Source organism: Oncorhynchus nerka, linkage group LG28 (genome assembly GCF_034236695.1).
Source record: "Oncorhynchus nerka isolate Pitt River linkage group LG28, Oner_Uvic_2.0, whole genome shotgun sequence".
Taxonomy (NCBI): domain Eukaryota; kingdom Metazoa; phylum Chordata; class Actinopteri; order Salmoniformes; family Salmonidae; genus Oncorhynchus; species Oncorhynchus nerka.
This window is the reverse complement of record NC_088423.1, coordinates 80,855,843-80,870,518: the sequence shown is the minus strand read 5'-3', so window position 1 is coordinate 80,870,518 and position 14,676 is coordinate 80,855,843. Positions and strand designations below refer to the sequence as shown.

At 42.0% G+C, this 14,676-nt stretch overlaps 1 protein-coding gene across 1 annotated transcript in view; it reads left to right on the top strand.

Moving 5' to 3' along the window:
• The first annotated feature begins 645 nt into the window (after positions 1-645).
• LOC115113761 (granule associated Rac and RHOG effector protein 1-like) overlaps positions 646-14,676 on the top strand; it is a 49,007-nt gene continuing 34,976 nt past the window's right edge. Inside the window, 1 exon segment of the mRNA XM_065013172.1 lies at positions 646-703. The gene's annotated coding sequence lies outside the window, so the exon portion shown is untranslated.

The following is a 14,676-nucleotide window of genomic DNA, read 5'->3' as shown; positions in this document are numbered from 1 at the left end:
ACAAGTAACATCGAATTAATAAACTGTAATTGCCTCCAGATGTGATACTATTTTATGAAATTATGTTTTTTAAACATAGGACCAAGGGAAATGTCAATTCATGCTGAATATTGTATTTTCCGATGATTATTACATTATTAGAACAGCGTCAATGTGTGGACCACCAAAGTGCGTCTCGTCCAGTGGGAGACATGGAGTGTCGAATCTTTGTAGCACTCTAGCGTTTGATAAGTGATACTTCACCTATTCATTTAAAAAGACCACTAGAGGGCGGATAACTCCACGGAATGTACCTAAATACCTTGGTGTGACAATTCGATTCTTGGAGCAAAAAAACATTTTCTACCGTTTCAGTGGGTTTGTTTATAAATACAAATAATCGATTCAAATAATGATGAAATTAGTTATTAAAAGCGTAATATATTGTTCGTCCACACTTGAATTTGTAACTAATGTCATGCCATGTTATCTACATAAAACATAATATTTGTGATGAAGCAAATGCTGATATAAAAATATGTTAATATCTGAAGCTTTCACCTCTGCATTCACTTCGAATTCGATGTTTTTGAGTGTGTCTGATCCGTGTGATCAACCGAAGGTTTGGAGTTTAGCTCACGCGCTCTGGTTTATATAGAGAAACGTCACATCCGTTGTATACATACTTCATTCGCTGTCAAGAGGGTGGATGCCTAGCTAGCTGGTAAGTGATGCGCTTATCAACTCTACTTTGATTAAAATATGTTTTATCTGAAAGCTCTTAACACATTTACTCTCGTCACAAATAACAGTTTTTGTAACAAGGAATAGTACCCTAGTGTCCCAGTTGTATTAGTTTTTTTTTGTGTGTTCTAGCTTTTAAAAAATCGTGTCGCAGAGCGCTAGCTACAGTACCTAGATAGCTAATGCTTACATTAGTTGTCGATAACTAGCTAGTTAGCTGTGGTCTTTGGGAGTTCTGTGGCCGTTCAGTAGCTACTATCCAGAAACCTACAATTTTAGCAACAGTTGCTAGAAATTCAAACTATGAATGCGTGGTAGTGAACTGGCTTTTAGTATGTATTTTAAGATATCCATGATATAATGTAGATGTGGATAACTAACGTTAGGTGTGATTTGTTTGGTTTCGGGACATTGTTTTTGCAAATATGTTGTATCTTTTCCCACCCTGCGAGGTAATTTCAAGGAGTGTCTTTCGAGGGTCAGGGAAGGTAGATAGTCCGCTAACTAAGCTAGGTAACTACACTAGGTAAACTTGTCTACTAAGTAGGGGCCAAACATGTTTACAATCGGTAAAGAACCCTAATAAGTCTATGGTAATTCTGAAAATGTACAGCCTAACTTACTAGTTACCTGGCTGCTAACGTTAGATCTTTGGGTGTGTGTCTTTATGGGGACTAGTAGTCCGAGCGTTGGGACATGTAACCGAAAGGTTTTTGGATCGAATCCCCGAACTAACCAGCTAAATATGTCGTTCTGCTCCTGATCAAGGCAGTTAACACTCTTCCCCGATAGGCCGTCATTGTAAATAAGAATGTATTCATAACTGACTTGCCTAGTTAAGTAAAGGTGAAATAAATACAATAAATGCTTTTCCAAACCGGGTAGTGTTTGTTACAGTGATAGTTTCTTATGTATTTTGTGTAATTTACGTTGCCGAACTTTTTCTCCACTCGAGCCTGACAGAGGCGTTTTAGTTTAGGGCGTTAAAAGGCCGTATTAATAGCTTGCAACATAGTGCACGGTGTTGTCTGCATGAGTTTCGATGAAACCGGTGTACTGCGCTTGCGGAGATTATGTTGCACCTTCCTGCTAAATAGTGATCAGATTCATAAATACTAGCCTACGAGCTACGTCTATGCATTTTTCTATGCTTCAAAGCTGGTTATATCGGATCACTTGAACTGATCTCAAAACCGGCTAGTACCAAGCTGGTCGGATTTGAAAGATAATCACCGATTTATAGTAGGTCAAATCTAATGTGGCTTTTTATAACAATTAACAAGCTGGTTGGGCAATTTTGCGAACTCTTCACTTGAAAGAAAATCCCCCCACAACTGGTCTTCCGAGCTCATATCTGCTTACTGTAGTTAGCTAGATATCTACTGACTTTACACTCCATCGGTATTTAGCCGTGCTAGTATATCTAGGTTGCGTTATGTCTCGCTTTCATAAACATTTGCTTGTGTTATAGCAAGCTAACCAGTGAGTGACAGCCGGAGCAAGCTTTCTGCATCCTCAGAACGGGAGAAGCCCTTGCTATCCGGTGCATTTGGTAGCTTGCTTGATAAATAATTTCAATAATGCTGCACCGTTGTTTTCGATGTAATACATTGATTTGGGTATTGCGTGATTTGTTGACTGTTATAGTTTTCTGCTTGGGTGGTAATGTTGGATTGAGAATTTGACACATTTTGCCAAGATATATGCCAGTAGTACAGTATCTTCCCACTCAAATCACATTTTATTTGTCACGTTCCGATTACAACTGGTGTAGACTTAACCATGAAATGCTTGCTTACGAGTCCTTCCCAACGATGCAGTTTAATAATAAAATGGTAACTAGGAATAACATACACCAGAATGGAGCTACGGTATATACAGGGAGTACCAGATCAATGTGCGGAGGTAGGATGTATTTTTGGTAGATATGTACATGAAGGCAGGGTATTGACTAGGCATCAGGATGGGTAGTAAGAGTAAAATAAAGAACAGACTAGAAGGAGTGGAAAAGTGTGTGTGTGTGTGTGTGTGGGAGGTTTTGTGGGATGTAGTTTGTGTGTGTGCAAGGTAGTCAGGGCAGATAGCCAACTAATGGTACCCAAGCTATGTAGCAATCTTATGGTTTGGGGGTAGAAGCTGTCTCTGAGCCTGTTGGTCCGAGAGCCGATACTCTGGTACCATTTGCCCAACGGTAGCAGAGTGAACAGTTTATGGCTTGGGTGGCTGGAGTCATAGGCAATCGGGCATTCCTCTGACACTGTCTGATATAGTGGTCCGGGATGGCAAGAAGCTCAGCCCCAGTGATGTATGGGCTGTCTGCACCACCCTCTAGCGCTTTGAGGTCAAAGGCGGTGCATTTGCCATACAGTGCTGATGCAGCCAGTCAAGATTCTCTCGCTGGTGCCGCTGTAGAAGCATCCAAGGGCCCATGCCAAAACTTTTCAGCCCGAGGGGGAAGGGGAGCTGCCTTGCCCTCTTCATAACTGTCCTTCCTTAAGTCCTTAGTGATGTGGACGCCAAGGAACTTGACGCTCTCAACCCATTCTACAACAGCCCCGTTGATGGGGGCATGCTCTCCCCTCTTTCTCCTATAGTGCACGATCATCGCCTTGGTCTTATTGAGGTTGTTGTCTTGGCACCACACTGCTAAGTCGCTGACCTCCTTCTTATAGGTTGACTTGTCGGTGATCAGACCTACCACCGTGTTGTCGGCAAACTTGTTGTTGGAGTCGTGCGCGGTTACGCAGTCTTGCATAAACAGGGAGACCACTAAGCACAAACCCCAGAGGGGCCCCCGTGTTGAGGGTCAACGTGGCAGAGGTGTTGTTGCTAGGGCTGTGACGATTATGGAATTTTGGGTAACGAGTAACTGTTATACAAATTTAATCTGTCAATTAGAGGTCGGCCGATTATGACTTTTCAATACCGATTATTGGAGGGCCAGAAAAAGGCGATACCGATTAATTGGCCTTTTTTTTCTAATAATGACAATTACAACAATACTGAATGAACACTTATTTTAACTTAAATATCAATAATAAAATCAATTTAGCCTCAAATAAATAATGAAACCTGTTCAATTTGGTTTAAATAATGCAAAAACAAAGTGTTGGAGAAGTAAAAGTGCAATATGTGCCATGTAAAAAAGCGAACGTTTAAATCCTTGAGCATGAGAACATATGAAAGTTGGTGGTTCCTTTTAACATGAGACTTCAATATTCCAAGGTAAGAGTTTGTAGGTTGTAGTTAATATAGTATTTATAGGACTATTTCTCTCTACCATTTGTATTTCATATACCTTTGACTATTGGATGTTCTTATAGGCACTTTAGTATTGCCAGTGTAACAGTATAGCTTCCGTCCCTCTCCTTGCCCCTACCTGGGCTCACAACGACAACAGCCACCCTCGAAGCAGCGGTACCCATGCAGAGCAAGGGGAACAACCACTCCAAGTCTCAGAGCGAGTGACGTTTGAAACGCTATTAGCACGCACCCCGCTAACTAGCTAGCCATTTCACATTGGTTACACCAGCCATTAGGCTGATAGGCTTGAAGTCATAAACAGTGCTGTGCTTGCGAAGAGCTGCGGGCAAAACGCACAAAAGTGCTGTTTGAATGAATGCTTATGAGCCTGCTGCTGCCTACCATCGCTCAGTCAGACTGCTCTATAAAATATCAAATCATAGACTTAATTATGTACGCTCTCGTTGGCTGGCCCTCGCTTCATACTCGTTGCCAAACCCACTGGCTCCAGGTCATCTACAAGACCCTGCTAGGTAAAGTCCCCCCTTATCTCAGCTCGCTGGTCACCATAGCATCACCCACCTGTAGCTCGTGCTCCAGCAGGTATATCTCTCTAGTCACCCCCAAAACCAATTCTTTCTTTGGCCGCCTCTCCTTCCAGTTCTCTGCTGCCAATGACTGGAACGAACTACAAAAATCTCTGAAACTGGAAACACTTATCTCCCTCACTAGCTTTAAGCACCAACTGTCAGAGCAGCTCACAGATTATTGCACCTGTACATAGTCCACCTATAATTTAGCCCAAACAACTACCTCTTTCCCTACTGTATTAATTTAATTTATTTATTTTGCTCCTTTGCAGACGATTATTTTTTATTTATACTTTGCACATTCTTCCACTGCAAATCTACCATTCCAGTGTTTTACTTGCTATATTGTATTTACTTTGCCACCATGGCCTTTTTTTGCCTTTACCTCCCTTATCTCACCTCATTTGCTCACATCGTATATAGACTTGTTTATACTGTATTGTTGACTGTATGTTTGTTTTATTCCATGTGTAACTGTGTTGTTGTATGTGTCGAACTGCTTTGCTTTATCTTGGCCAGGTCGCAATTGTAAATGAGAACTTGTTCTCAACTTGCCTACCTGGTTAAATAAAGGTGAAATAAATAAATAAAAAATATAACATAATAACACACAGAAATACGAGCCTTTGGTCATTAATATGGTCGAATCCAGAAACTATCATTTTGAAAACAAAACGTTTATTATTTCAGTGAAATACGGGTGGCATTCCTAAGTCAAAATATTCTTGTTACATTTGTACAACCTTCAATGTTATGTCATAATTACGTAAAATTCTGGCAAATTAGTTCTCAATGAGCCAGGCTGCCCAAACTGTTGCATATACCCTGACTCTGCGTGCAATGAACGCAAGAGAAGTGACACAATTTCCCCTGGTTAATATGGCTTGCTAACCTGGATTTTTTTAGCTAAATATGCAGGTTTAAAAATACATACTTCTGTGTATTGATTTTAAGGCATTGGTGTTTATGGTTAAGTACAGTCGTGCAACTATTGTGCTTTTTTCGCAAATGCACTTTTGTTAAATCATCCCCCAGCGTTGCATCGATTATATGCAACGCAGGAGACACTAGATAAACTAGTAATATCATCAACCATGTGTAGTTATAACTAGTGATTACGATTTATAGATTTTTTTATAATATACATTTAATGCTAGCTAGCAACTACTGCATTCGCGTGCAGGCTCCTCGTGGAGTGCAATGAGAGGCAGGTGGTTAGAGCGTTGGACTAGTTAACCGTAAGGTTGCAAGATTGAATCCCAGAGCTGACAAGGTAAAAAAAAATCTGTCGTTCTGCCCCTGAACAAGGCAGTTAACCCACCGTTCCTAGGCCGTCATTGAAAATAAGAATGTGTTCTTGGGCCTCCCGGGTGGCGCAGTGGTTAAGGGCGCTGTACTGCAGCGCCAGCTGTGCCATCAGAGTCCCTGGGTTCGTGCCCAGGCTCTGACGTAACCGGCCGCGACCAGGAGGTCCGTGGGGCGACGCACAATTGGCCTAGCGTCGCCTGGGTTAGGGAGGGCTCATCGCGCACCAGCGACTCCTGTGGCGGGCTGGGCGCAATGTGCGCTAGCCAAGGTGGCCAGGTGCACGGTGTTTCCTCCGGCGCATTGGTGCGGCTGGCTTCCGGGTTGGATGCGCACTGTGTTAAGAAGCAGTGCGGCTTGGTTGGGTTGTGTATCGGAGGACGCATGACTTTCAACCTTCGTCTCTCCCGAGCCCGTACGGGAGTTGTAGCGATGAGACAAGATAGTAGCTACTACAACAATCGGATACCACGAAATTGGGGAGAAAAAGGGGTAAAAAATAAATAAATAAGAATGTGTTCTTAATTGACTTGCCTAGTTAAATAAAGGTGTGCCGCTCTGCTCGTAAAATGATTACCAATTTTACCCAGTTCATGTAAAACTTAACTGCTATTGGGTTAACTTTATCTGTTTGAATATAAAGTTGAATTCCCCCTTCTCCTAAAAATGAATGTACATGGTTATTGTCCATAATTGTCAGTTACACGATTATCTGATAATTGAGCCAGCCTTCGTTGTTGCATAACCTCACCACCTGGGGCTGGCAAGTCAGGAAGTCCAGGATCCAGTTGCAGAGGGAGGGGTACGGTCCCTATCTTGGTGATGAACACTAAGCTGTAGTCCATGAATGGCATTCTCACTTATTTCCCCACCTCGGTGTGGCTGAATGTTATACACGGAAGACACATTTCAATCAGTACTGTCCAACTCAACTGACAACCTTATTAAAGGATTTGAATAATCCCATTATATGTGCTACTACAACCCAGAGGTCTTTGGTATTGTTGAGCTAAAGGCAGCTTCTATTGCCATGTCTGCCTCCTTTGGTTATGTGGAATGTATTTCCTGTTTGGGTTGCTTTGGAGAGAGGGGGGAAAAAGTATGACCTTCTGCCTAAAATCTTGTTGCTCCACAAGTGATCTGAAGAATGTGGAAGTTTTTACCAATATAAACATCTCTCATTTTTGGGCTATTTTATCATTGTGGAATCAGGTTGTCAATGCTGCAGTCTCTTGTTTTGAGAGAGCCAAAATGTAGCCTAAATGTGTCACTGAGTTTGAGTATAGACCAGTTGTTGGTCATCTCATCTCTCCTCTGTAGTAAACCAACATTTCCAACACACAGATTGGTCACTGCCCCCTCTTTACCGTTGGGTTTCTGTTTGCTTTGAGCTTGTCACATTTTCAGACATTGCATTATTGCCTGTCATCCATAGCTTGAGGAGATATTATACTTTGCAGTAGTTTGTTTTACTACATGCAGATTGGAGAAACCATCCTCTATGGAGATTGACTTGACTTAAACCACGTTACCATCCAGTTTTCATGCAAGTAAAGTCATGCTGTATACGTTTTTTAATAATTACAACAGCTGTGATGGAAACAGGAAAATTCTGTAAAATTGTTCAACATGGTGACATGATGCCGTAAGGTTGACACACCTGTATTTGAAGAGTTTCTCTCATTAATCTTTGCAGATCCTCTCAGGCTCTGCTAGGTTGGATGGGGAGTGTTGCTGCACAGCTATTTTCAGGTCTCTCCAGAGATGTTTGATCATGTCTGGGCTCTTGCTGGGCCACTCAAGGACATTCAGAGACTTGTCCCAAAGCCACCCCTGCATTGTCTTGGCTGTGTGCTTAGGGTTGTTGTCATGTTGGAAGGTGAACCTTCGTCCCAGTCTGAGATCATTTCATCAAGGTTCTCTCAGTACTTTTCTCTGTTCATCTTTGCCTTGATCCTGATTAGTCTCCCAATCCTTGCCACTGAAAAACATCCCACAGCATGATGCTGCCACTACCATGCTTCACTGTCGGGATGGTGCCAGGTTTCCTCCAGATGTGATGCTTGGCATTCAGGCCAAAGAGTTAAATCTTGGTTTCATCAGACCAGATCATCTTGTTTCTCATTGTCTGAGTCCTTTAGGTGCCCTTTGGCAAACTCCTTGCGGGCTGTCATGTGCTTTTTTTCTGAGAAGTTGTTTCCGTCTGGCCACTCTACCATAATGGCCTGATTGGTGGAGTGCTGCATAGATGGTTTTCCTTCTGGAAGGTTCTCCCATCTCCACAGAGGAGCTCTCAGTGACCATTGGGTTCTTGGTCACCTCCCTGACCAAGGCCCTTCTCCCCCGATTGCTCAGTTTGGCCGGGCGGCCAGCTCTAGGATGAGTCTTGGTGGTTCCAAACTTCATCCATTTAAGAATTATGGAGGCCACTGTGTTCTTGGGGACCTTCAATGCTGCATAAATGTTTTGGTACCCTTACCCAGATCTGTGCCTCGACACAATCCTGTCTTGGAGCTCTATGGACAATTCCTTGGACCTCGACTTGGTTTTTGCTCTGACATGCACTGTCTACTGTGGGACCTTCTTTTTATATAGACAGGTGTGTGTGCCTTTCCAAATCATGTCCAATCAATTGAATTTACCACAGGTGGACTCCAAGTTGTAGAAACATCTCAAGGATGATCAATGGGAACAGGATGCACCGGAGACTAATTTTGAGTCTCATAGGAAAGGGTCTGAGTACTTATGTAAATGTAGGTATTTCTTTAAAAAATGTTTTTGTTTATATACATTTGCAAACACATTGAAACCAGTTTTTGCTTTGTCATTGTGGGGTATTGTGTGTAGATTGCTGAGGATTTATTTAATTTAATCTATTTTAGAATAAGGCTGTAACGTAACAATGTGGAAAACGTCAAGGTCTGAATACTTTCCGAATACACTGTCATCATGCACTGATTTTTATCTGCATCAAGTCAGTTTGGCGGAAACACTACTGGTAGGACAATTGGCCTAATATTCACCTGGATTTGTTTGCCTGTAGAGAGAGGGCTTTGTCAGACTGCATCTTTCCAACAATACTGAGAAGCTCTTTGATTTGTTGCATCATGTTCCTCATAGATAAACCCTCTTATCACAGATATCCCTGTTGATTTATGTCACAGCTCTGTTGCTATGGAAATAAATGCGTTGCTCTGCAGATTCCTGCCTCTGTTCACTCTCTCCCTGACCTGATCCAACGCCTGATTAGCTCTGACCATGGACCAGTTGTTAGTTTTTGTTGTCAGTGTAACTAATGTATTGATCAGCAGATCCTTTTTCATTTTGTTTCCTGTTACGTGTGTGAGTCAGCCCATGAGCCCAATAGTTACAAGATATCTATTTTTGTCTCATGGCTTAGTCTATTCTTTCAACTAACTGGACGAACCAGAGTGATATTTCCATTAACAAAACATTCTAGTGTTGCTCATGCTGCAATGCTTAGAATAAGCTGTTCTCTGACTCTCATCAGAGTTTGGAATGTCACAATGGCATCTGATGGTGGTTGGGGGGAGGGGGTGTAACAAATCACAGATGAACAGGATTGATTCTAGTGTTCCATGGTTTTGTTTTCACCTAATTCTGGCTTTGGAATGTAGGACTACGAGGGTTTTGTAGTTTGATGGCAGCTTTCAGCAAAAATGGCAGGACTTTTGTTTTGCAATTTTCACTGGAGTTTTCTGACTGGTGGCCCCCGAGCGCTAGTCTCAGATGAATTCCTAGATCCTGAGGGAAGCAGCACTCTCAAGAATGTCATAAAGAAAACATGTGTAGCAGGAAGGCAAGCCTAATGCTACCCAGGTTTGAACCTCTTCAAAACTACCCTTAGAAAGACAGTAACCAGGTCCCATTTCAAACCGTATTCCCTTCCCCTTGGGTGTTCACAGATCTGAAATAGCTTGATAGATGATTAGTTCCATCCCGTCCCTCCAATCAGCTCGGTTGAGGGTCTGGCATAATCCTTCAACTATCAATGTCTTTCAGACATGTGAAGGCTGGGGATACTGGGTCAGAAATGAAGCCATACAAGTGGAGGTTATCCTCACTTGCCTCATCCTGTATTTCTCAATAATATATATTTAAACCTCTGTGCCCTCTAATCAGTGCTAACCCTGAATGAGATTTCTCTCTTGAGACCAAACAATTACTTGCTCTATTCCCATACAGTAGGCTAAGTAGACTACAGCAATATTATTTTTGTGTGTCAGGAGAATGATTTCCATAGATAATCTGTGCGTCATATTTGTGGAGAATAAATGTTAGGCATGGCATAAACATGGTACTATTTTACATTTGTGGCTTTTCTGTTTGTTATTGGCAGAAGAATCACGTTGATGAATAGGCCTTATGCATGCCACAGCCACATTGCCTAGGCTCAGAGTGGTAGTGCCAGTAACAACTTTAAAAATGTCTCATAGAAGCCTTAGGACTCCTTGTCTTTTTGGAGGTTATACATAGGCAGAGTAAGTGTCAACAACATCCCTTTCTAGTAGAGGTCGACCGATTATGATTTTTCCATGCCGATACTGATACCGATTATTGGATGACCAAAAGACCCGATACCGATTTAATCGGCCAATTTATTTTATTTGTTTATTTTTATTTGTAATAATGATAATTACAACAATACTGAATTAAGTTAATATAATACATCAATAAAATCAATTTAGCCTCAAGTAGATAATGAAACATGTTCAATTTGGTTTAAATAATGCAAAAACAAAGTGTTGGAGAAGAACGTAAAAGTGCAATATGTGCTATGTAAGAAAGCTAACATTTCAGTTCCTTGCTCAGAACATGAGAACATATGAAAGCTAGTGGTTCCTTTTAACATGAGTCTTCAATATTCCCAGGTAAGAAGTTTTAGGTTGTAGTTATTATAGGACTATTTCCCTCTATACCATTTGTATTTCATTAACCTTTGACTATTGGATGTTCTTATAGGCACTTTAGTATTGCCAGTGTAACAGTATAGCTTCCGTCCCTCTCCTCGCTCCTCCCTGGGCTCGAACCAGCAACCCAACGACAACCGCCACCACATCGAAGCGTTACCCATGCAGAGCAAGGGAAACAACTACCCCCAAGGCTCAGAGCGAGTGAAGTCTGAAACGCTATAAGCGCGCGCTAACTAGCCAGCCATTTCACTTCGGTCACACCAGCCTCATCTCGGGAGTTGATAGGTTGAGGTCATAATCAGCGCAATGCTTGATGCACAACGAAGAGCTGCTGGCAAAACGCACAAAAGTGCTGTTTGAATGAATGTTTACGCGCCTGCTTCTGCCTACCACCGCTCAGTCAGATACTTGTATGCTTGTATGCTCAGTCAGATTATACGCAGATTATGACATGCTAGATAATATCTAGTAATATCATCAACCATGTGTAGTTAACTAGTAATTATGATTTATTTTATAAGATACGTTTAATGCTAGCTAGCAACTTACCTTGGCTTACTGCATTCGCGTAACAGGCAGTCTCCTTGTGGAGTGCAACAAGAGGTAGGTCGTTATTGCGTTGGACTAGTTAAATGTAAGGTTGCAAGATCGGTTCCCCGGAGCTGACAAGGTGAAACTCTGTCGTTCTGCCCCTGAACAAGGCAGTTAACCCACTGTTCCTAGGCCGTCATTGAAAATAAGAATGTGTTCTTAACTGGCTTGCCTAGTTAAATAAAGGTGTCATTTTATTTATAAATAAAATCGGCGCCCAAAAATACCGATTTCCGATTGTTATGAAAACTTGAAATCGGCCCTAATTAATCGGCCATTCCGATTAATCGGTCGACCTCTACTTCCTAGGATATTAACAGTTTCCTGACACCAATACATATGAATTAGGCCTATTCCTAAACAGCTTATACTTCTACCTTTGAACCATAAATCCTACTTCATGTGTGTCTGGACAACATTCCAGCTATTGAAAATCAAAGGCTAGAGCTGTCATTTGCATTCAGGGAATTCTTAGTACAAGATGCTACAAGGTTATTTTCCCCTTTGACTTACCCATGGACTGCTCAAATCTAGGCCAAATAGAAGGTACAGCATTTGTGTCTCGGGAGGCATTTCCATTTGTCAGACACACAGCTAGTCTTGACCTGATAAGTTTCTTGGTCTTAAAAATATAGTATTCTTGGGGGAATTGATTATTAATTGATGATGATTTGATAAGTTAGCCTAGCTAGCAGCAGGGAATCTTTCAGAATGCACAAGCAATTTCCTGTAGGTTCATATCGAGCTAAATTCATTATTCCCCAATGACCTTTTTAGTAGTTACACATACTTAAGATGGTTACATAACACATAAATATAGCATTGTAATACGTCAAAGCTGAAGGACACCCCATAAATCCAGACTCTTCCGCAGGCAGTCTCTAGTATGGGGGATGGTGAACTGAGTGTAATGGACTGTCATAAGGGGCTTCCAGAGGGGAAATCTCAGCCTGCTGTATCCTGGGAAACCAGTGCAAGCCTGCTCTCAGCTATTTTCCTCCCTGTGAGTCTGTCAGAGGGGCTAAAGTTCTTTGACACGGACTGATTTCCTTCATATGGATTCTGGAGAGGTCGTTTTTTTTTTTGTAGATGACTGCCTAATACATACCGAAGCATTGTTCTATGAAATAAATTACCAAATGTATTCTACTTTATTTATTTTTTCTGTTACGCTGTGTGCACTGAACTGATATGTATGATTGTTGCTGACACTCCCGATTTTCAGATGACGTGTTATTAAATAGTCAAATGCTCACCACCTCGGCGCTCAACTCAAATAGCGCTGTGTAGCCTACTGTAGCTGCTGGCGAAGTAATTCAAAGCCTACTTTATCACGCAGGATGTAACTTTCCATTGCTACTGTTTTTACCATGTAATGTTATTAGAACAGTTGACTTTAATTTTTTAAATGTATTTCCCTCATTATTATTATTATTATTATTATTATATTTTTTTACCTAGTCTGCTTGTTGTGTGTTCTAGAAATAGTCTTCTCGAGGTGCATTTAAGTTGCGAGAGCCATAGGGAGGGAAACATGTAATCTGACAAGCAGTCATTGCACGACAGTTCTTAATGCAATTGCGGGAAATCTCTTTTGAAAGCAGTTTTGGCCATAGTTAAAGAGGGGGATCCCATTTGCTATTATTAATTTAAATTGCAGTGCAGTTATCAAACTATATATTCTGTGTTATAGACTTAACTATAAAGGCCTGGGGAAATTTGAGGAAGAGGCAAACTTTAGTGAATGTGTGAAAAGTATGTGGACACCCCTTCAAAATAGTGGATTTGGCTATTTCAGCCACACCCGTTGCTGACAGGTGTATAAAATTGAGCTCATAGCCATGCTATCTCCATAGACAAACACTGGCAGTAGAATGGCCTTACTGAAGAGCTCAGTGACTTTCAACTTGTTCCTGTCATAGGATGCCACCTTTCTAACAAGTCAGTTTGGCAGATTTCTGCCCTGCTTAAGCTGCCCCGGTCAACTGTGAGTGGGGTTATTGTGAAGTGGAAACTTCTAGGAGCAGCAGCTGCGACGGGTTTGGCCACACAAGCTCACAGAACGGGACCACTGAGTTCTGAAGCGTTTTAACCTCGCCTGTCCTTGGTTGCAACGCTCACGAACACGTTCCAAACTGACCTCAACTCCCATCGAAATAAATTTGGGTGGAATTGGATCATCCACTGCGAGCCCGGCCTAATCGCGCAACATCGGTGCCCAACCTCACTAATGCTTTTGTGGCTGAATGGAATCAAGTCCCTGCGGAAATGTTACGTATAGTGGAAAACCTTCCCAGAAGAGTGGAGGCTGTTATAGCAGCAAAGGGGGGAACAACTGCATATTAATGCCCATGATTTTGGAATGAGATGTTTGACGAGAGAAGGGATCTCTACATTATGTACATCACAAAGTATGTGTACCACTGTTTTCTGCCTGCCCCCTCTCTCCCTCGCGCTGGCTCGCCTGGGGCGTATTCATTATGTTTCTTATATGGAACAAAATGGGAAGGGACTTGCCTGGACTTGTCCAATTAAAACGTATTTTAGTTGCAAACTGTTGCAACTGTTTGGACTAATGATTACACCCCATCTCTTTGCTGTTGATGCAAGTGTGTTCAGTCTTCGGTCTGTTTGTAGAATATCCTAGCCTATTCCCACATACAGTGGGGCGGCAGGGTAGCCTAGTGGTTAGTGTTGGACTAGTAACCGGAAGGCTGCAAGTTCAAATCCCCGAGCTGACAAGGTACAAATCTGTCGTTCTGCCCCTGAACAGGCAGTTAACCCACTGTTCCTAGGCCGTCATTGAAAATAAGAATTTGTTCTTAACTGACTTGCCTAGTTAAATAAAGGTAAAATTAAAAATTCATTGATAGGCCCTGCTTTACTGAAGTTGCAAGACATTGCAACCAATAAATTGTGAGATGTAGCATTCCGTTGTGAGATACAGCTTTGACTGCCTATAGATGGGCCTAGTGCACGGTTCTGAATGTCTGCCTGAATGTCCACTAATGTCTGCCTGTTGGCCGACTTGCCTATACTGTGCCCCTCCGTCCCTCGCAAGCTCACTATGACAGATGGGAGTGTTTGTTCTCGAAGGTACGGCAACTAATCAGTCTCCTACGTTCCAAAAATAGTGTCTTAGTAGTCAATTCCTAGTGGAAGTGACTCTTGATACTTAGAAATGGGAGTCGAGAACGGGAGTCCAACGTACAAGGAGTGAAGTAATACTTTCCTTTTTTGTGGTCGTTACCAGTTGGGGAAAAATAGCAGAGCAAGGCAAGCAATAGCAG